Source organism: Perognathus longimembris, chromosome 15 (assembly GCF_023159225.1).
Source record: "Perognathus longimembris pacificus isolate PPM17 chromosome 15, ASM2315922v1, whole genome shotgun sequence".
In the NCBI taxonomy this organism is placed as follows: Eukaryota; Metazoa; Chordata; class Mammalia; order Rodentia; family Heteromyidae; genus Perognathus; species Perognathus longimembris.
Window position 1 is genome coordinate 45,424,336 of NC_063175.1, and position 22,433 is coordinate 45,446,768.

At 39.1% G+C, this 22,433-nt stretch overlaps 1 protein-coding gene across 7 annotated transcripts in view; it reads right to left on the minus strand.

Moving 5' to 3' along the window:
- Tcf4 (transcription factor 4) overlaps positions 1–22,433 on the minus strand; it is a 341,790-nt gene that overhangs the window by 255,827 nt on the left and 63,530 nt on the right. The gene's annotated exons all lie outside the window — the stretch shown is intronic.

Sequence of the window (22,433 nt, forward strand, 5' to 3'; positions counted from 1 at the left end):
ACCTGTTTGATCAAATTCTTTTGACTACTACAAAGCAAAGGAAGAACTGTTTCAGAACCTTATATCAAAACCTTCAACCAACACAATCATGGTGGAAAACATAAAATTTGAGATACAAAAGTTTCTAAGGTAGATCGTAAGTCAATTTTCTCTAATCTCTAACCAGAAGATAATTTGTTTACTATTCTAATGTTGCCCTATATGAACACAAATGAAAAACTGTTTGGGAAAATCCAAAGTATTACACGAAACTACCATGATCATTTACTTACAAAAGATACTGAGCAAGTACAACATTTTCTGAGACAAAATATAATAATTCCCCAACTGCATACAAACAGGTATTTTTAAGGACAAATCAAGCAAAGTCAATTGCTGGAGAGTAATGACTTCAGTCAATATTTCCAATGTCAACACAACAGATAAACAAGATACACACATGATTTAAATAGACAAGAAAAAAGAAAACAAAGGGCTATCCCATAGAAAACAGCAACATTATACTAGGTAGCAATTTCTATCACAGAAATATAATCCAGACTTAAGGAAAGTCACTATATTCCTCAGTACTCTGTAATGAGAAATGTATTCTTTAACGATATATTGAATCATTACATCATGTCCTATTAATGTGTACAATTGGAGAGGGGATGTATAGTTTAGCAAAGTTTAAATTTTCAAATAAATAAAAAGTGAATGAATAAATGACTCAACAAATGAATAAATGAACAAGTGAATGAATGAATGATGAATTTCTAAAGTGGGAATAAGTCAAGATGTGTCCTTAAAATGGAAGTGAGCAATGAGTTTTCTTTCCTCTCCCTCATTTCCCTGTTCTTGGTTTGGGCACTGACAAGACATCGTGTCCTTTTTTTGCCTGTTTCCCAGTTCACGACTACAGGCCCATGATATTGCACTAGGTGTTTTTAAAGAAAAAAAGAAAGAAACATCCAGGGGTGCGGAAAGGGAAAGGGATGGAAAAACAAAACAAAATGAGCAAAAACCTTCAGTACATTTCAAAGGCAAGCAAGTGAATGCTCCAAGTTTTCACTCATCTAACTCTATTTTATAGCTGCCAAGGAAGGAACCTAAATTCAAGTGCTTTATAATTGTTACAAATTATGCCAAAGTACACTGTGTAACAATAAATTATGAAGCTTATCTAAATTATAAAAGTAATTAAACTTTCCTCAGATACTCATAATTCTGCCCTCCATAAATTTTCTGTTCATTGCATATTCAATAGCTATGCATTCCAGTTAAAATAAAAACAAAAAAAGGAAAACTACAAAAAAAACACCTCCTTCCAAGAACCATACACAAAATACAACAAACCTGAAATCCAGAATTACTTTTAAGACCCATAGCAAATGTTAATAAAAATATTTATACTAGCAACAATGATCTTAGAGCTTTTGTGTTGTTTTGTTTTCCTCTTATTATTACACTCATTTGTTTTAACATGAGTTTTCTCTTCCATACCAACATTTCCTCCTAATGCATAAAGCCATAAATCTTGGTTAGCACATTACCGTACAATCTGTTGCAATAATAACAAAAATAATGAAAGCAAGACCAACTCAGTTATATGCTCCTTGCTGTTTTCAGCCAAGTCCAACTTCCTTATATACTCTAAATAGTGAAATAAATACAGGATTGTCCAACTGCTAAAACATAGCAGCCTTGAACGGAATACAGCTGCTGTTCAGAACTAAACTGAACAGGGGCTGTGAATTTGTTTTTAAAGTAAAGTTTACAGCCACAAGAGGGTATGTAGTGGATATAACCATTTCCAAACTTAAAATCTACAGAAAAAATCCAAATGACATTTTGATACTCGTAAGGGAAAAAAAATCTTTTTTCAAAAGGTTCAACCACATCCTTAAAGGGAGCAAATCAGCCACGCAGGCAAGTTAGTGATGAATAAAACCCTTGTTCTAATATAAATATCTTCAATAATTAGTCAACACGAAGAACAAATTAAGAAAACGTGTACAGGCTGAAGCCCAAGTCTGTCAGAAGTTGCCCAGGATTTCCTTTGATTTTTGTTTGGGTACCTGGTTTCTCAATCCTAAATGAGGCACTTCTATTTCAGTATCTATTTCAATGTAACGAAAACATTTATTTTACACACAGAAAAGGAAATGAGTTTGAGTAAGATATATTTATGCAATTACCATATCTAATGGCCAATTACATGTCCTTACATGAACAGATAAATAATATATGCACATACATTTATCAATCTTGTCTGGGAGGGAAAGAGAGAGAAATTTTAAAAGAGACAACTATTATATACAACATGCAGTTTTCATTATTTCATATTTGCATAAAGAAATATAATGCTTGTCTTTAATAAGGCTACAAATTATAAACGTTCAACTGAAACCTTTTAAGTCAAACTAAAATATATAAGTTGTGTCTTAACAACTATATCATGCTCTCTGGAAGTTACACAATGTGACTACTGACATTACTCCCTCTTATTTTGTGAAATAAACTCAGGGAGAATATTCAAGCTCATAGAAAGCTATCGAAACACTAATTATTTTAGCATCAAGTTATCAGTTTTTAGAAAATATCCAGAGGGGGGAATTATGAAGAGCTCGTGTACAAACAGAATCAGATGGGGTATGCGTGCACACTATCCATTAACTAAGGCAACATGAAACAAGAGGGGAAAAAAAAACTCTGACATCCACATGAATACCAAATTAATTCATTATGATCAGTGCTACTACAATGAACACAAAATTAATTCATCACAGTGGAATACACAAAGCACTACCCACTTGTTATACCTACTGACAAAAAATAATAGGACGATTATCCTCCACCAGGGTGACCCACGTGGCCATGGGCCCTGCCCGCCTGTCAGTCACACTCCCTTCCCTGGGAGTCTACACCAAGTTATTTTTACAAGGAGGCTCTTTACCAATTAAATAACACAAAGGCGTAAAGGCCCACATAACCCAGGGCTTCTCCCTACTGTTTCTACTCTTTCTAGGGTGAGAACAGAGAGAAGCTGGTAGAGCACTTGCTAAGGTACAATACAGTCACACTGTGACCTTGCATAACCTGCCTTGCCCATCCTTCAGCCACTAGACTAAAACATAACCATCTCCGTGCCCTGGCAACCAGGCTCTTCTGACATACAACCCTTATGTCCACTAGTGCAATGAATGGGCAAGGCACTTTGTAGAGGGAACCTCTCTAGACTTCATCTCTTCAAAAGTCCATATATAAATAACTCGGGTACAGGTGGTTCACGACTGTAATCTTAAGCTCCTCACAAGGCTGAGATCTGAGGATTGCTGATTGAAAGCCAGTCCTAGCAGGAAAGTCTGTAAGAGAGACTTTTATCTCCAATTAACCTCCAGAAAACCAGAAGTGGTACTGTGGTGGTAGTGTGCTAGCCTTGAGCAAAAAAGCTCAGGCTCAGTGCCCAGGCCCTGAGTTCAAGCCCCTGACTGACAAAAAAATAAAAGCACGTGCGCGCACACACACTAGGGGGGAGGAAGTCTAGCCATAGGGATCAGGGTTTATCATGGACTCTGTACAAAACATTAAAAAAAAATTTTAAGTCAGGGAAAAGAGTATCTTCTTCTGACATCCCTCTTGAGGAAAGAAAATGGGCATGTGGTTTCTCTTCTACCAGTCTGACACCTAAACCTCAATGGCTCAGCCTATTGCCCACTTTTACCATCACCTTAACCACCTCCGTGGTACCTGAAGAGTGCTTTTTCTCTGAAATTTCAAGAACATCTAGCAGTGATAGGGGAAGAGAGCAAGAACTCCTTCCAAGGCAAGATGCTTTTCTCCTGTGAATGAGCAGCATGAAGTCAGGTGGTTCTTTTCTATTCGTTAAAATTCCTTCAAGCTAGGGAGAGCTCAAAGACATTTAGGCAGCTGGAAGTACAGTTCTGATGCCTATCTACAAGATTACTCTTGTGAAAATTTCTCCTCTGTCCCTTGAAGTGGAGAAGGTGTGCGTTTGAGTTTAGGATCTTCAAAGGAAGGGCTGATCTCATCCGGTTTTATATACTACATGCCCAAGAAATACAAATATTAGTCAGTGTAATGGATGGCTCCAACTTAATGCCCCAACTTGCTAAAGCATCAACTTGTTTGTTCAGAACTTTCCCCGAAATATACAGGGTCTCAAAGGGTGGATACTCCTTCTTTGCTAACTTGTTCTTCATCCTTATTACTCAGCCTTTGTGGGTGCTAACGCTACATCAACACATCTGTACATCACAGCTGTGGTACTCAGGTAGAAAGAGATGGGAATCTGCCTTATCGTGAGAACAGAGACTAGCATTCCCACCTGAGCAGAGAGTACTAGAGGAGTCGGCACCTCTTCATAGAGGCAGCAGGCTCAAACTGAATGTTTGTGTTTAGAGAGAGAAACAGCAACGGAGCAAAGTGTTTCAGTCCAGGATACAGCACCTTGTAAAATAAAACTAGAAAAGACCTTCCCAGAGATGTCTAACAACATCTGCTTATACAAGATAGCAGGACTCACGCCCGACTACATCAGAACTAACTTCACCAAGGGAAGCTTTCAAACTATCCAACAGGATTGAGGCGAGGGGTCATGCCCCTAGATTTGCCACCCAGCTCCCCAGATGATTATCAAGTACAGCCAGGACCATCAGCCACGGTGACACTGAGGCCAGATGGCCATCCATTCTATACGTGGAAAGAAGAGTTTTACCAGGGGGCGACACAAATCGGTCACTATTGATAGCCTGGCTGGCTGTCCAAGTCCCACAGGGCCCTTTAGTGAAAATACAGACTCCCAGGCTGTATCTCAGACTTACTGAATCAGAATCCCAGGAAATGATGGTTGGGAGTGTCTGATGTATTTTTATAAAACCCTTCAAGTACATTTGGAGTCAGCTGTTGGGTTAAGAACCACTGGCCCAGACACAACTGGGGAGTTCTCACCCCTAACTTGGTTGGTTTCCAGCTCCATGCTTCATGTTTAGACCAGTAATGTGAGCATGCCAGAGAATTAGGAATGGCAAGGGAAACGAGTGGAGGAAGGGAAAAGTATTTAAGAAAAAAATAAAGAGAAAAGAAATTTAAGTGTCCTCTAAGCACCCACAAGTCTGCTTCTTAAATGCTGATAATGAGCACTGGTGTGCTGAAAAGACCAATGAAACTAAATTTTGTACCAGTTCATTTCAGCACATCCTGTTTATACGACTATTTAATGAGTCATTCAGCCAGGATGATTTTCTGTCTGAATATGTTAATTGCCATTTTTTTCATAGCTCTCTATTAAGCACTACAGATAAATAGGCAATGCTCGTGTTTTTGCAGTGCGATCAGCCCCTCACCCCTCAAGGGAGTGGCCAGCAAGAGTGAAGTTTAAGGGGGGAAGTTTGTGGGGGAAAAAAAGTGTTTAATTCTTTTAACAGTGTATTGGCATTTGGGACCCCCACTTCAATTCAAAAGCATATGTTAGAGTTAGCATTAAAGTGGAAACGAAATGAGGTGCTTCTCCCCATATGCTACAGGCTTCATTATATCAGGAAGAATTAGCTCCAGTAACAGGCAAGGCTGGGGATGGAGCCCCTGGCTGGGAGGTCCTCCATACACCCTCACATGGGAGGTGAGAAAGGACAGCAGGGAAAGGTGACAATGACATGGGGAAAGTTCCATTCAACTGCTGTTCACTGATTGAAGGGTGGCACACTTGATTACAAGTTGATGTGTCATGGGGATAAGCATCAGCCTGGGAGCCTAGAAGACCCAAGAAATGGGTGAATCTAGTTAGTAATTTTAGATTATGTTTAATGAGAGATTCAGGATTCATTTTTGTATTGCATTTATTCCCCCTAAAAGAAGCAGAATTTATAAATGTAAAACAAGAAGCAACAGCCATGCTAAAAGGGAAGTCATAACCATAAGTTTCAAAAAAAAGACTTTATCCACATCATCACTTAATCAATCAAACTTCTCTTAATACTCATTTTAGCATTTCTGCAGTTTCCAGTGCTTTCATTTTAATTTTAAGCATTTACGTTAAACAAATTAAGCATCATTATATTGAATTCAGGAGGGAAAACAACAACAACAACAGCAAGCCTTAAGGCCATAACATATTTTACTCTTAACTGTTGTGTTTACAAATAGTAAATGGTCAAATTAATAGTTTCCAATGTCTTTTTGACATCTAAAATTTTTCATAAATGAAAATAAAGCCATCAAAAATAAGCAAATAAATAAAACTCCAGTGGTACAAGGTTTATTGGTCTTTGTAGTCCTTAAAGGGACTTTATAAATCACGTCTGTTCTTTTGAGTAGCAACTAACAACACTGAAAAGGACAGGTTGGGTTTTAAAAGAGACAGATATGACCTAAAGGGAACACATTTTACTGCAGTGAAATAAACTGAGGAAACAGTTTGCAGATTAAAAACCCCTTGAAAGGAAGCATCATCTTTGGAAGGGGGGGAAAAAAAATCTTTGCCGAGGAAAACAGCTGGAAACAGGAAGCTTTCGAGCTTTCATCCGGCTGGCTTTGATTCCACCGCATCCCCATATCATAAAAAGCAAAGGCTGACTTCAGCTGCGTCTCCTTCCAACAGAAGGGGGAAAGAGGCTCTACAGATTGGGAGCCGCCCCACCCAAAGACCCCCACCCCAGCCACACAAACACAATGTAGTAGGAAGAGAAAAATGCCCATGCATAAAGAGGAACTCAAAAATTGTGTTGAACCAGACTTTAACAATCACAACCCCTCTGCAATTTGCAGATGAACTGACAAACCCCCTGTATCAAAAAAAAGATAAAGAAAAAAGGCAAGAGAGATGTACAAATTGTAATGGTTACCCTCACAGATGAGTTAGATGCTAACGATCCTGATGTTACTAAATCTAAAGTCACTGAATTCTAATTGTCCCTGTATTTGACATCTACAGTTATATTATTACCTGAACATGTTCTTACTAAGTTAAGCCTGACAATGAAAGGACAAGGTAGCAGAGTAAGAAGTCAGGATTAGAAGTTTGGATCATCCTTGATGAGCAGACAAAGAAGAATCTCAACAAACAGATCACACACACTGAAAACATGCAAGTCACAATTTATTCTTTTGTTGCTATTAGGATGCCTTTTAAGGTGTGAATTACAAAGCCAGATAATAACTTTGAAAACTGTGACCAATGGCTTTATAAATGGCATGTGTGAAACATGTTACAGCCTTCATAAAGAAGAAAAGAAGGAAAGGAATTTACATGCAAGTTGCACAGAAGTTACAGAATTCTTTTTTTTTTCTAAAAAGCTATTCTTAATAGACAGGAAAATTTCACAGCATAAGAGGTTTCAAGCAGGATATGTAAAATGAATATTAACGTCATCCTAACAGGCGGCTTGAAAGTCGGTATCTTCAGATATTCAACTGTACAGTAGAACACTTTGATTCCATGGTAACATTTCAAATTCTAAAAAATGTCTACTGTTGACTCTTGGTGTGTGCCACCTCCTTCCCAATGGGTATTAATTACCTTTTATTTATCCCTATTCACTCTGTCTTTTTTATTTGAACTACCTGAGTTATTACTGGGGCACAGAATAACTTGGAGGATCCTCATATAAAGTGATTTTAATACCATATTTCTAAAGTAAGAGTGTTATAAGCAAAATAATTCAGTTGTAGACTTAAGAATTATTTGCTAACCCAATATAATTCAGTAGATATAAAAATTTTTTTAATCTGATTGCTACATATTTCCTGACATTCCAGATGAAAAAGTCATGAACTCAATCTGAATTCTCATTATTTGGGATATCATCATCATCATCATCATCACCACCACTACCAACATCAACACCAACACCATTTCTACTGACAGCATTACCACCACCACCACCCCTCTCTACACTGTGAACAGAATTTCATTCATTTGATAACAGGTACTCTACTCTCCAGATGCAAATGAATAAACTGACCCTAAGGACAATAATTGTCTAGCCCAAGGTCACAGATACTAGCAACAGCATACAGACCAGACAAGAGGTCTCTGTGGCCCTCCAAGAAAGAGATCACTAGCCCTGGTTCATAAGCTCCACCAACATCCAGTGGATAACAAGCTCAAGTACCTCAAGTTTCAGGCCAAATTATAGAAGTGCTGAGAAAGGTAGTTGCATTGGACAATGACAGCAGATCATGTAGACTTACTTACAGCACAAAGCATGGACTAGCAGGACAGATTTTACCTCCTGCTTTGAAGTCTATTCTAATACACTTACTGATGCATTCTTCACTATGTAACATTCATTCATGCAGCATTCATTCCGTAACCTACTGATCATGTATTGGGGTAACAAGAATCCAGAATAAATGCCTGAATTTATGTTTTCAATGTTGCTCTCATGAAGTTTAATTTCTAAAAGTCAAGAACTGTCACATAGGAGAAAAAGAGAACTCATGTCTGTTGAAGGTCTATGATTAAACCACTTCCAATCTTGTCTATCTCCTGAACCCGCATAAAAATTACAGGAAGTCACTCTTTCTATACAATTATAATCTACCAAGGATTGGATTTGAAAACAATGAACGCAAGTCAGGCGTGGGTGGCTTGTGCCTATAATCCAAACAATACCAAAGGCTGAGATCTGAGGATCACTGTCCAAAGCCAGTGTAGGCAAATAGGAGATTCTTACCTCTCGAAAGACCAGAATGGAGGTATGGCTCAAGTGGCAGAACATCAGATTTCAGAGAAAAAGCTAAGACAGCATGTGAGGCCATGAGTTCAAGCCCCAGTAATGGTAGAAAAAAATATTTAAAAAAATTAGAGGCACCACTAGGTAACTAAGCATTGGTATAGATGCAAAAAATAAGCAAAGCACACACACCAACACAACTGACAAAGAGCTCTAGCATCCACGCCATGTATTTAGCACCCAGCCTGCATCTGCCCTCAGATGCTGCGCCCGCAGAGCCTCAAATTTGTTTAGTCTATTGGCAACATAGACCACAGAACCAACTTTCAAAACCAATCAAAGTATTAAAATAAAAGAGACATCCTCTCTCAATTTGGCAGGAAACCTGTAATTCAAATGTTCCAAGCCTCCCTCAAGAACAAGCAATTATAAGGTGCAGAAAGGCAATGGCTTTTAAACAACATGCTAATCCTAATATTAGTACCTTGAAAAAGGAAAACTGCCAAGAGGCTGGAATAATGCCCAGTTATCCGTCTTACCTACAGCAATAAAACTGTCCTATAAATGTGAACCAGACAGGATACATTTTGGAGTTAGGTTATTGGCATTTTTTTTTTCCACCTCACCACTCCCTAGGAGAACGAACCTGACCTATGGAGGCAGAACACAGCAGATGGTAACCCAGCCCGGCACCAAGAGCACTTAGTCAATCCAAATAATTCACACAAAAATGAAGCAAGATGTTCAATGATTTATGGCCCCAATTTCACTCGATAATTAAGGAATTCTACTTCACCACAGAGCCACCATTTTACTGTCATCTGCTGGATAGCTCGCTAAGATATGTCAAAATAATATATATTATTTTATCACGATTAACAATAAAATAACAACTACAGTATACCTATTAATAATAATCATTATGTTATAGTTCACATGTGCCAGGCACTCTTGTATGCAAATATAAGAAAAAAAAGGCACACTTAATGGCTATGAAATTTCTATACCCACTGTGTAAATCAACAAACTGAGAAGTACAGGTAAGTACAATGTAGTGAGCTGACTTTCAAATTCCAAAGTTCAGATCTGGTCCATGCTCTGAGTCTTTCCCACAAGTGCCAAGAGTAGGTCTGATGTTACGTTTACTGCCAAAGTACAAACTACCGCCAGATGCCCAGCGATTCCTGCTTGTAATCCAAGATACTTAGGAGGCTGAGATTTGAGAATCAAAGCTCAAAGCCAGCCAATAAACCAAACACAAATGGGGGGGGAGGGTGTTCCAGTGGTAGAGTGCTATAAGCAAAAAAAGCTCAGGGACAGGAGTCCCTGAATTCAAGTCCAAAGACTGGAACCAAAAATCAACAACAGAAAATACCAACCAAATACAAACTACATGAAGTCAGCTGCACTGAGTTCCATACCCGGGAGTAGGGTAGACTGGAAAACTTGTTCTGGGCTCAAGGAGTTCAGATTCAGATGGGGGAAAAAAATCCTTGCATCTCAGATTTACTTAATGACTAGATAGGTTTTTAATCACTGCTGGAAGGGTAGAAATATTGTTTCCAGACAGCATGATGTCCTCCCAAGTCTTCTTATAGCCACCACCAAAATGTCTCTGGACCCTCTTAATATCTAGTATACCCAACCACAAACTCATTCTGTGAAACTGGAAGCATCTATAGAAAATCTTGGGTTTTTACCAGGCACTGGTGGTTCATGCCTGTAATCATAGTTACTCAGGATGCTGGGACCTAGAAGACTACAGTGCAAAACCAGTCAGGTAGAAGAGTTATCAAGACATCATCTTCAGTAATGAAAAATGAAGAAAAGAAAGAAGAAAAAGAGAAAGAAAGAAAGAAAACAGGCCAGTGGTAGAATGCCAGCTAAGCAAGAAAGCTAAGCTAGTGTAAAACCTTAAGTTCAAGCCAAGAGAGGGAGTAAGGAAAAAAGGAGAAGGAAGGAAAGAAAGATGGAATGGAGGCAAGGAAGGAGGAATGGAGGAAGGGAGGGCAGAATGGAAGGAGGGAGGGAGAGAGAGAGAGAGAGGAGAGAGAAGGAAACCCCTTGGGGTTGTCAACTGATCTGCAACGTGGTGAAAGTCTACTCCTTTCTTCTGACTGCCACTCCTGATCTTTCTGTTATAACCATTCTGCCACCACATCTGAGAATGGTGTATGAATATCAATATTTTGGGAAATTTCAAATGCAATCATTATTTCTAAAGATAATCAAGAATGGCCCTATTCTCTATTTGTTTTTCTTCTCTCTTTTAATCACACTGAAAACTCTCATGAGCAGTTACTGCTTTGAGCCAATGCAGTAACTCATTTAATTCCCTCAGCCAGATGAAGTAGGCATTTCCAGTGTTCTCAACTCATAAAGAAATGGCAGTAACTGTGTTGCCCCAGCTTACAGGGAACAGTGATAGGGCTGAGATTTGAAGGCAGCCCTTCCCAGTTCACACCTGCTCTCTAATCAGAAAATAGCAGAAATCTATACAGTGAACACTGATGCTACATATCAATTTTTATTCCTGGGAACTCTTAATAACAAACTGCAACTAAACCACAGGAGACATGCCAGGAGCTCCGCTGTTCCATTTAAGAAAGATGCTTACCTTCCTTCAGATGTTATGTGTGACTCTGGTAAATCCCAAAGTTCAACTGCATAGTGGTTAAACTGTGGAGCAGATTACCTGAAGTAACCATGAGAGTAAATCTCTCCAAAAATCATAGGACAAGTTCATTATATTATTCAAGTTTAATTTATTTACAACAGGAAAGTTACTCCATTGCTCTTGGGCTCAAAGAGTTACTTGAACTGAGTTCAGGTGATTCTTGCATGCCTCACACTAAACATCAGATTCAATAGAAATAAAACATATCTCTCTGTATGTACAAATATGACTGACAACTGTCTCCAAGCATGGAGAGAGCACACAACATATGATATTGGTAGCCAAATAGCTGGTGCCAGTGGCTTACACATGTGTTGCTAGTTACTCAGGAGGCTGAGGGGTGAAGATCCCAGCCAGCCAGGGCAGAAAAGTCCCTGTGAGACTCTTATCATCAATTCATCACTCAAACAAAACACGGAAGTAGAACTGCAGCTTAAAGTGGTAGAGTTAGCCTTGAGCAAAAAACGAGCTCAGGAACAGCACCCAGGCCCTGAGTTCAAATCTCATGACTAACCAAAGGGAGGGGAGAACTATAGTTACCTTAAAACAAGCAAAAGTAAAACATATGTGCGCGCGCACACACAGCCTCCAAATGCTTCTTTTTCTTTTTTTTTTTTTTCCAGTCCTGGGGCTTGAACTCAGGGCCTGAGCACTGTTCCTGGTTTCCTTTTGCTCAAGGCTAGCACTCTACCACTTGAGCCACAGCATCACTTCCAGCCTTTTCTGTTTATGTGGAGCTGAGAAATGAAAACCAGGGCTTCACCCATGCTAGGCAAGCACTCTACCACCAAGCCACATTCCCAGCCTCTCAGTTCTTTTTGGAAGCTCGGTGGCATGGGGAATGACCCTCGCTGAACATATCATTTGAAAGCAAGGGGTATGACATATTCACTGGCTTAATGTAATATTGGGAGACAGTTCCCCATGTCTTAGCTCTTTTGCCTTAGAAAAGGTGTAGGAAGAGGCGGACTTCTACTTTATGAGCATTCCTGAAAACTTTGACTCACAAATACCTTTAGAGCCTTACACGGCCTCCAAACCTTGTCTTCCTTAGGAATTCTATAAATCTAGACATTACTATGGGGAGGGGGAGGGGGTAATGGGCCAAAAATAAAAGAAGTGGTGGAGGGGGATCTCAGGAACTTCAACAGTTAGGACTCCAGCCAGGAAAATTCCTTTGATAATCAGCCACTAGCTTTACCCTGAAGCAAGTTGGAAGAGTTGAAAGAATAACTTTTTTCTTTAATTTTTCATACAGGAAAATGGCTGAAAGACATCATCTAATATAATAATCCTAAAGAAAATCTGCAAGAAATGAAAGCAAGAACAAAGATTTTTAGCCAATGCTTGCCTTCCACTTTCTCACACAGCATTTCCCTTTCATGTTGATCCCCCCTTTAAATTTCTACTAAACCCCAGCCAACTCTCCCTACCATGGTCCACCCAGCGAAGAACGCCGATAGCAAGCACATCACCTCTTCTGACTCAAGGTCAAGGGTACATATTTATAACCTCAAACTCCCAACCAGCGTGCTCCTCAGCCTGACTCAGTCATGCCACTGTGTCTGACACTCAGTTGTTTTGATAGAAGCAACAAAAAGCTAGGAGCTGAAAGAGCAGAAATGTTCATTGTTTTCCTTTTCGGAAATATGTATACAACTCGATTGGGGGGAAGGGGAGATGATCAAACCCAGAACTTCCTACATGCAAAACAAATGCTCTCACCCCCCCCAGCTCCATCCAGCCCCAGTGCAGAAACACTTTAGATGTATCAAAGAAATGTCTGAGCCCCAACTTTAAAACCACACATTTGAATCTAGACGCCACTGTAACGAGGCTCAGTCCACCAAGTCCTGTGATGGAACTTCTGAGGACTCAAAACTCAGAAGTTGATAGATCAAGCTTTTTAGTAGACAGGCCTTTCGAAAACACAAGCTACATAAATATTTACCTCTGCCTTTTGCTTCCATAGGAACAGGAAGTGATAGATTGCTCAACGAATGTGATGATTAAAACTTTTTTTAAAAATGCAACTTCAGGAACTTTCAAAGTCTATGAGCTGGCATTTCTCTTCAAAGGACTTTTCTTCCAAGCAGCCTTCCTTGTTACACATGGATGTTGTGTGGAAATCTGAGCTACCAAGCTGGTGGTGATGGGAGGTTTTCATTCATTTGTATGCCTCTGTCAGTAAGAGGGAAGTGATATTGGCTGTGTGTTTATGAGCTGCATTAGAAGTCTGAACAATAGCAGACCTTTACCGAAACAAAAATAAAATATGAGTCAACAAGATCCTTGCCAAACAGAGGCCTCAGGACAGCCTGGTTCAGCCTTCTGGGAATCCCACTCCAATAAGCACAATAAAAGCAGGACGTGCCTCATTTCCTCCAACCCTCAACATGCCTCTCTTGGAGATGTTTGTAAATTTCCTTCCTCTACGCATCAGGCTGGCAAACTGTCGTCATTTCTTTGGGGTAATAATATCCTGTTGATGTCTGGGTAGGTCTGTTTTTTGAGTATTACTTCCACATAATGCACACACTTTTAATATTATTTTTTTACCCCAAGGAAGTAAAATTCTTTTTCAACATCTGAATACCTTTTATATACGATTGGAAGCAATGAAGGGCAGGAAGTTTTAATAGAATGCTAGTTTTATTTTTGGATTTACAACCTAGGCTTAGGTAATAAAGCAATTTTAATAGCCCAAAAAAGCCTTCTTTGCTCTTTCAGAGGCTGAAAATATTTACCTATGCTACTTTAATAAGGTAAATGTTTTCACGCAATTCCTCATGCTGGAGTTTGGAAACTTCATATACTTAAAGTGATATCATCATCTGATTAAAATAAGGATGTGGAAATAGAGACTGGTTTTGCTGGATATACAAACAGTACTCAAGTGTTTTCAGCATGGAGCTCTAAATTCATTCCAGAAGTACTCAAAGAAAGCATAAACTCAGCCAAATACACTGAAGGATTAAAAAGTTCAAGTAATTAACATTTTATCGAAACTTTTAAAAAGTATTTAGACCTGAGAATATACGTCTTGGCCTTTTATGATTACCAATTTAGTTAAGACAAAAGCAGTTCAGACTGACATGGACTTTCTGGAAAAGCAATCTGATCAGAGCCGAGATCATCCACCTCACTAGCACGAATGCCCTAAGTTCAAATCCAAGTGCTGCCAAATAAATCAAATTATATATACAATAAATGATAAAAATCATATATAAATATGTGATATAGGGCTGGGGATATGGCCTAGTGGCAAGAGTGCTTGCCTGGTATACATGAGGCCCTGGGTTCAATTCCCCAGCACCACATATACAGAAAATGGCCAAAAGTGGCGCTGTGGCTCACGTAGCAGAGTGCTAGCCTTGAGCAAAAAAAAGAAGCCAGGGACAGTGCTCAGGTCCTGAGTCCAAGCCCCAGGACTGGCCAAAAAAATATATATATGTGATATATACTTATATTAGTTATATCCACAACAAGGCTATATTTTAATTAGAAGAGATAAAAATATAGGTATGACATATACATACATATCTGTAGTAACATATATATATGCCTGTGGGTATAAGTGCATAGGTTAGACAGATAGAAAGACAGACAGACAGATAGATATTTGTTCCTGTTTTAAGAATTACAGAACCATAAGGACATTTTCAAGTCTTACTGAGTTCAACTTTCAGGACTGAACTCAATTAGTCTCGAATCAGTGTTATTTTCTTTTGATCATGGGGAAAATAGCAGAATGCTAGTAGTTTCCGAAGGTGTACATGAGGACTGAGTCTACTCTTCTTTGTACTTTGTACATGCTGGAAAAATGTCTTCAAATGAGTTGAAGGAGTAATTAAGAACCAATGAAAGCCAGGTGGCTAAGGAGCCCAGGCCTCTCATCCTAGCAATGTAGTAGGCTGAGACCTGGAGGGTACAGTACCAAGTTAAAGCCAATCCCAGGCAGGAAAGTGCATGAGACTTCATCACCAAAATAACCAGCTAAAGTCAGGCTAGGGGTATGCCTAAAGTAGTAGAGAAAGAGCCAAGAAAGCTCAATTACCTTGAGTTCCAACCCCAGGTGCTGTCAAGAAAAAGAAAAGAAAAGCAACTATTGAAACATCTCATGCCATAAGAGTTATACACGTTCAGAAATAAGAAAGATGGGGAAAAGTTCTGAACAACTAGGAAGATTTCAACAGGGAAGTCCATGACTGAGCAGCAGGGACAGGAGAGAGTAATGGTCACTGCTTAATGTAATACTTGGAAAGTGACTGGCCTTGATCATCAGGCCAGTGAATAATGTAACAAACTCTGGGAAGCTAACTGCTGCTTCTAACATCAGATAAGTCCCCTGGTGAAGCAGCCAGGGTTACCACCTTATGGATTTCAATTAGGCAGTGATTCCCTTATTAATGGATAAGCATTTGGCCTATGCAAATGTTCACGTCTTCACCTGACTTAAGACTCAAACAGCCACACTGAGTGTTGTAAACTTCTGATCTCTCCCTTGTTCAGTGAAAGAAAACTTCCTTTCCTTACCTGGTGCTTTCTGGGTAACTCCCAGGGCTCTAGGAACAAGCCTCTCTGAAATCTAGACTTGAGGAAGAGAAGACAAAGAGCTCATTTTTTAAAACACTGTGCTAATCTTGATCCCTTCCAGCCCTCGGCTTTCTACTTTGTATTAAAAAAAAAAAAAATCAACAGCACTACTTCATAGAAACACCTAATTCCACAACACTAGGTACCACACAGCCTGTGTGATTAATTCAGAATGTGCTTTATCAAACGGTAAAACAGTCTGGTTTTCCTAGCCAATATCTATTTTTGAGAAACATTTCAAAAAGTGCATTGCTTCTCATCATTTTTCCATAAATATCTAACTACTCTCAAAGCTACCCTTTATACTATAAATTCATCCTTCAGTTCATTAAAGTCAATTTCCATGACTTTCAACTATAAATTTGGAAAACGCAATTACCTTTAATAGCTACAAAGTATGATTTTACTTTCTCTTATTAAAAAAGAACTACTTGCTCCAGAAATAACATTACAGAGCACAAATAACAGTACCTCTCAAAATTTTAAGACAGATCCACAGCCCAGTTGTTCCATCTCCACATAACAAGTCCTAAAATCTTTTCATTCTCTTTGAAAATAGACACACAAGAAGGGTTTCAGGCCAGTGTTAAGGGCAGCCTGTTAATGCTAATTGAGTTAGCATAAGCATATAAATCCCCCTGGGTAGAAGCCTGGTTTTTCCTTCCTATTCAAGACCAAACTATAATCTACAAAGATAAGTAAGGGCTATGTTTCACATAGATAAGCTCTTGATATGTATTCCTCTTCTGAAAGATCAAAGATCATTCTTCAAACACTAGGTTTCTCTTCTATCTTCCATCTCTCCTCAGACTTCTCCTGTATCTTTTCCCTTCTGTTAATGTTCTGTGATTACCAACTTAATGAATGCTAACATTCTTCAAACTATTGTGATGGCATTCGGTAGTGACAAGAAACCAGGGAAATACAATGGCACCAGGGGACATGGTCTGTATGTTTACCTCCCAGCAGACTCTTTGACTGAGCATGTGTGAGGTAATCAGTGGTACACATGTATGCACATGAGTATGCACACTTCCACCCCCAAACATATACACAGAAAGACCACACTGCTGATGAGTACCCACGACCAAGCAGAAGATCTGAAAATCCAACTAGCAAAATGAATGACAAAATGGTGACAAGTAATAAAGGAAATAAATCATTACATATAAAACTGTTACAGAAATGAGTAATGGCCAGGATTACCACTCAGAATCGGTTCTGAAAGGCCCAGTGCGGTTAAATGTCTTCCAGTGTGAATGTTGTGCCATGGAACCTTAGTCCTGAATTTTTGGAGAAGAGATTTTTGTTGTGGGGTTGTTGTTGTTGTTTTGTCTGTTAGGAAAATTATATGTTTTGGGCTCTACTAGAGTTTGAACTCATGACCTTACACTTGCTGGGCTGGCTCCCATGCATACAGCTCTTTTTGCTTTGTCCAGGAATAGCCTGGACAACAATTCTCTTATGTATTCTTTTTTTATATACTTATTTAATGTCAAAGTGATGTACAGAGAGAGGTTACAGTTTCATGGGTTAGGCCTTAGGTACATTTCTTGTACTGTTAGTTACCTCCTCCCTCATTCCCCCCCTCGCCCTACCCCTTTTCCCTCTCCCCCCACGAGCTGTCCAGTTGGTTTACACCAAATGGTTTTGCAAGTATTGCTTTTGGAGTCATTTGTCTTTTTATCCTTTGTCTCTCGATTTTGATATTCCCTTTCACTTCCCGAGTTCTAATACCAGTATATACAGTATCCAGGGTACTCAGATGAGATACAGTGATAGCACAGGTACAACCACAGGAAGGGGATACAAAAGGATCATCAACAAAAGAAGCTACGGTTTCACATGGCATGTTGAAAGTAATTACAACAGTGATATAACAATCGTTTTCATAACATGGAGTTCACTTCACTTAGCATCCTCTTATGTGATCATAAGGGTATAGCTATTAGGCTCTCATGATCCTCTGCTGTGACTAGCCTAAACCTGTGCTAATTCTTCCCTATGAGGGAGACCATAGAGTCCATGTTTCTTTGGGTCTGGCTCACTTCACTTAGTATAATTTTTTCCGAGTTCTTCCATTTCCTTACAAATGGGGCAATGTCATTCTTTCTGATAGAGGCATAAAATTCCATTGTGTATATGTACCACATTTGTCTACCATTTATTACTTAGCAGGGTCTTACCAAATTTTTTTTTGTCAAAATTGGCCTTGAACTGTGAGCATCCTGGTCTCAGCCTCCCAAGTACCTAGGATTACAGATAGGAATGTGTTTTGCTTTTCTTTTCTATTTTCTTCTGGCATGACGGCCTTTGAACTTAGACATGTCTCCCTCAATGTTTTCACTCATAACTGACACTTTACCAGTTGAGCCGATCCTCCAGTTCCATCTTTTTGCTCATTAACTGGAGTTAAGAACCTCTTGGATTTGTCTGTCTCATTTCTCCTGAAACCAAGATCCTTTGATCTCAGGCTTCTGACTAGCTAGGATTACAGGTGTGTACCACAGGCACCTCACTTTGCAAATGTCTTTCCAAGTAGAAAGGAACAAATTCAAAGAGAAGAAAAAAACGTAGTTTTGTAAAAAGGGACATGGGAAGATATAGCAAGGCACAAAACAACTGTGGCTTTTTATCTATAATAGTTGGTGCAATTTTATATAGTTCACACTTTAACATATGAAGCATACAGCACAATTTATGGTTCATCACAGTATTATTAACAAAAGAGTTGGATATTAGTTACATGCTACAGCTAATGAACACCAATCCATAAATGTATTTGTTCAATCATTACAGAAGGACATAAATATGTTACTGTTTTAAGGATGAAAACCTCAACAAGATTTTTTTAATGCCTAAATTCAAAAACAATCTTGGGAGGAGTTTTGAAAACTGAAGGCACTTCGACCTGGTGTCACCAACATTTAATATAAAGAATGTTCCCCCTAAGAAAAACAAAAAGTTGCAGCACCAAGGAAAGGCAGGAAGAGAACAAGTAGAGCACAGAGCACAAAGCTCAGGAAAAGAAATGGCCTCTCTAAGCTAAGTATGGTCAGACTCACTAAGCATGTGCTGAACATTTACTAAGTGTAGGGACATAGTTAAGGTCCATGCTGTGAAGACAGGATTTAGAACTCTCAAAACAACTGCAGTTCAATCTGGACAACCAATTGTCTCTGGGATATATCTGACATATATCCCAGGAGACAGAGGATAAATTAGCGAGCAATTACATTAGTCTCCAGAGTTAACAAGGAGTACACTTTAGCTGAATTTTCAAAAACAGCAGGAATTTTGGAAGGATGATGTGGCCAAAGTCTGATGCTTGAAGGGGTCAAGAAGCTGCAAGGCTGAAGCCAAGTAGGTAAGTCACTAGCAACTTGAACGTAGAGGTTTCTTTGGCACATGTTGTGGAAAGAACACAGAGAGTGTGCTGTAAGCAAGCTTCATTATGTGTCCTTTGGTGCTAGTTCTTTCCCTTGGCATAAGATGAAGGAATACAGGTTAACTTCTTAAGGATGAAACCATGTGATGCATCAGTGAGCCAATCAGTGTATGGCCGCCTAAACAACCCATCCCTCCAACCTCCCTGCCATGGAAGTGCCCCTGCCTAAGGGAGTGACCTCAGTGCAATCAGCAAAGGAACCACTGAACCCGCAAGTATTGGAGTTCCAATCAGATGTATGAGCAAATGAGATGGTATTGTGTGAAGACACTATGATTTAGGAATGTTCACACGGCAGCAATAGATAACTAACAAAATTGATGTTGATTTTTGTGACACAAGGGAAAAAGACTTCCTGGATACATTCTCAAGGGTTTAAGGAGTCAGAAAGATGAACCAGGTGGCTGGTGCCTGTAATTCTAGCTACTCAGGAAGCTGAGGATTATAGTTCGAAATCAGTCGTGGACTCCGCCGGGGCAGGAAAGTCCATGAGACATAATCTTATCTCCAATTAACCAACAAAAAAGCTTGAGGTGAAGTGTGGCTCAAGGGATAGAGCACTAGCCTTGAGCAAAAAAATGCTAAGGGATATCCCTTAAGCTCCAGTACCAGTGTGCGCGCATGCACACACACACACACACACACACACACACACACAGAAAAGAAAGTAAGTGTGTCTCTAAATAAGACAAGAAGGATATTGAGAATGTCAAATCAGGGGCAAAATACATAGGATTTTGTGCGCACTTTACAAAATGCAAGGGTATATACACTTCAGATTAAGTATGAGCAACAAAAGCAACAGGAACTTCTCCTCAGACAACATAATCAAATCCAAACAACAAAATGTTAGAATCTGGGCCCCAACAGCTAGACATTTCTCAATCTCTTCTGTTGGTACTGCAAAGTTTACTATTACCAGTACATCAGTTAAAAGCCTACAATAAGTAATGTTTTACACAGGTATTCAAACATCCATTATTCTCCAAATAATACTGCTTGGCTGGTACCTTTTCAGCTCATCATTTATCAGAGATGATTCCATCAGCAAATGGGCCTTGATGAAGTATTTGTTGAAACAGTTTGCCTGCTTCAAGACCTTGATCTTGAAACTCGCCAAATGTACTCTTTAGACTCAAAAATGTCAAATGACTTCAAGAATGAACTGTGCCTTGCCTACTCTCGCAGAAATACAATGATCTATTCTATGAAACAGAAAGTGATTAATTAAATATCACTAAGTATAGGAAATTTATGTCTGTGGAACTTTCTCAAATTTCAAAGAAAAACATTTCGAAGACTGTAGCAAGCAGCTGGCCGACTCCATTAAAAGGTATTCAAACTCCACACTGGAGAACAGAAACAAAATAGGAAAGCAAAATTCTCAACCACGTAGGAGAGCAACAAAGGAAGGCAAGTCAAAGACTTCACTGACATATTCAGAATGTGAAATGATGGGGGGTAGGAGATTTGCTAAGATTGATAGAGACTGAAAATAAAATGTAGATAAGCAATGTGTTCAATCTCCAGTACCAATAAACCAAAAACTTTTAAGCCAATGGATACATCTTTTGCTGCACACCAATGCATAGACAATCTTCAAAGACTAAAGCATGGGCTTTAAACTGTATGTTTATTTCGTAACTTCTCATATCATTTTAACCTAGAGAGGTGCAACCGTGTGCTTTTGTTCCCTCTTTTACTGTACACTTACACCCATCCTAGCATGCCATGTCAAAAACAAGGGCAAGGCCTAAACTCGCACACTCTTATTTGAAAGATACTAGTCGGATCTCTTTAATAACGTACAGAGCGAAGGGGTGAAAGGATGGTAGGGGCAGAAATGGACATCACAAAAGTAAATCACATCAGCAACATAGCAACCACCTGACCCTCCCAACAAGATCACTTAAACTTAAAATGCACTTGCCTGCTGAGGAGTTAGCACACCACCTCCTAAATTCAGCTTTTAAATAGACAGGCCTTCGATTATCTCTGGAATACTTTGGAAATTTTGAGAGAGATAACTGTACAAATTCCTAACTTTACAGATTGCAAATTCCTAATGTGGAGCAATGACAAGCCAAAGTATGGTAACAGTTCTACTGCATATGTGTTTCCCTTAGTGCTGAACTGAGACATGCGGGAGCCTTCTACCCTTCTCAAATGTTCCTGCTTAATATATCTGTAACCTCATCATCTCCTCAGCAGTTAATTAGCAACCGTCTCCATTGATGCCAGAAAGAACCTGAGAAAATCCAGGTGTCATTTCCCAATGACAAAGGCAAGCTGTTCAAAATATTCTTTAGAAAATACCAAGTATGAGCTGCAATTCCTGCATGATTCAGAAAAAAAAGAAAAGAAAAGAAAAGGAAGAAATTAAATCCCTTAATTTCTTCCTCTACAGTCTATCAGGGAATTGAAAATTCAGTTTAGTGCTCTGAGAATCATCTTTGATCCCTCTACCTTCCCCATCCCCTAAAGACATCTCTCCAACCTACACACACACACACACACACACACACACACACACACACACACACACTCTGCATACATGCACACAATTGAGAGCCATGTCGTGAATAAATAATTCAAACCTACGAAGCTACCTAAAGTGAGTTTGTCTTTTTCTAAATTTCCACTAAGGAGTAATCAATTTGCTTCCAGGGTCTCTAACCAATATAAGGACAATGATATCACAGAAATGTCTCCTGGGATCAATTTATCCTAGCAAACTTTGACTTTCTGAAGACCACATCATTAGCGAGAGCTCATCATCTCAGCGCCGATAAAGCACTGCAAAATAAAGCTTGTCTGTGAACACACTGAGTCACTTAAATAAAAAGCAATATGTTTCACTTCTCCAGCTATATAAATATAGATATGTATATATAAAAACAAGCATCATCCCACATCCACATATATATGGTATGTGCACTTGGGGAGGATCGATGATGTTTATAGATGTCTATATGTATTTATATAGAGATATACATAGGCTCCCAAGCAAAATGTTCCTTGTTTTTAAATTCACTGA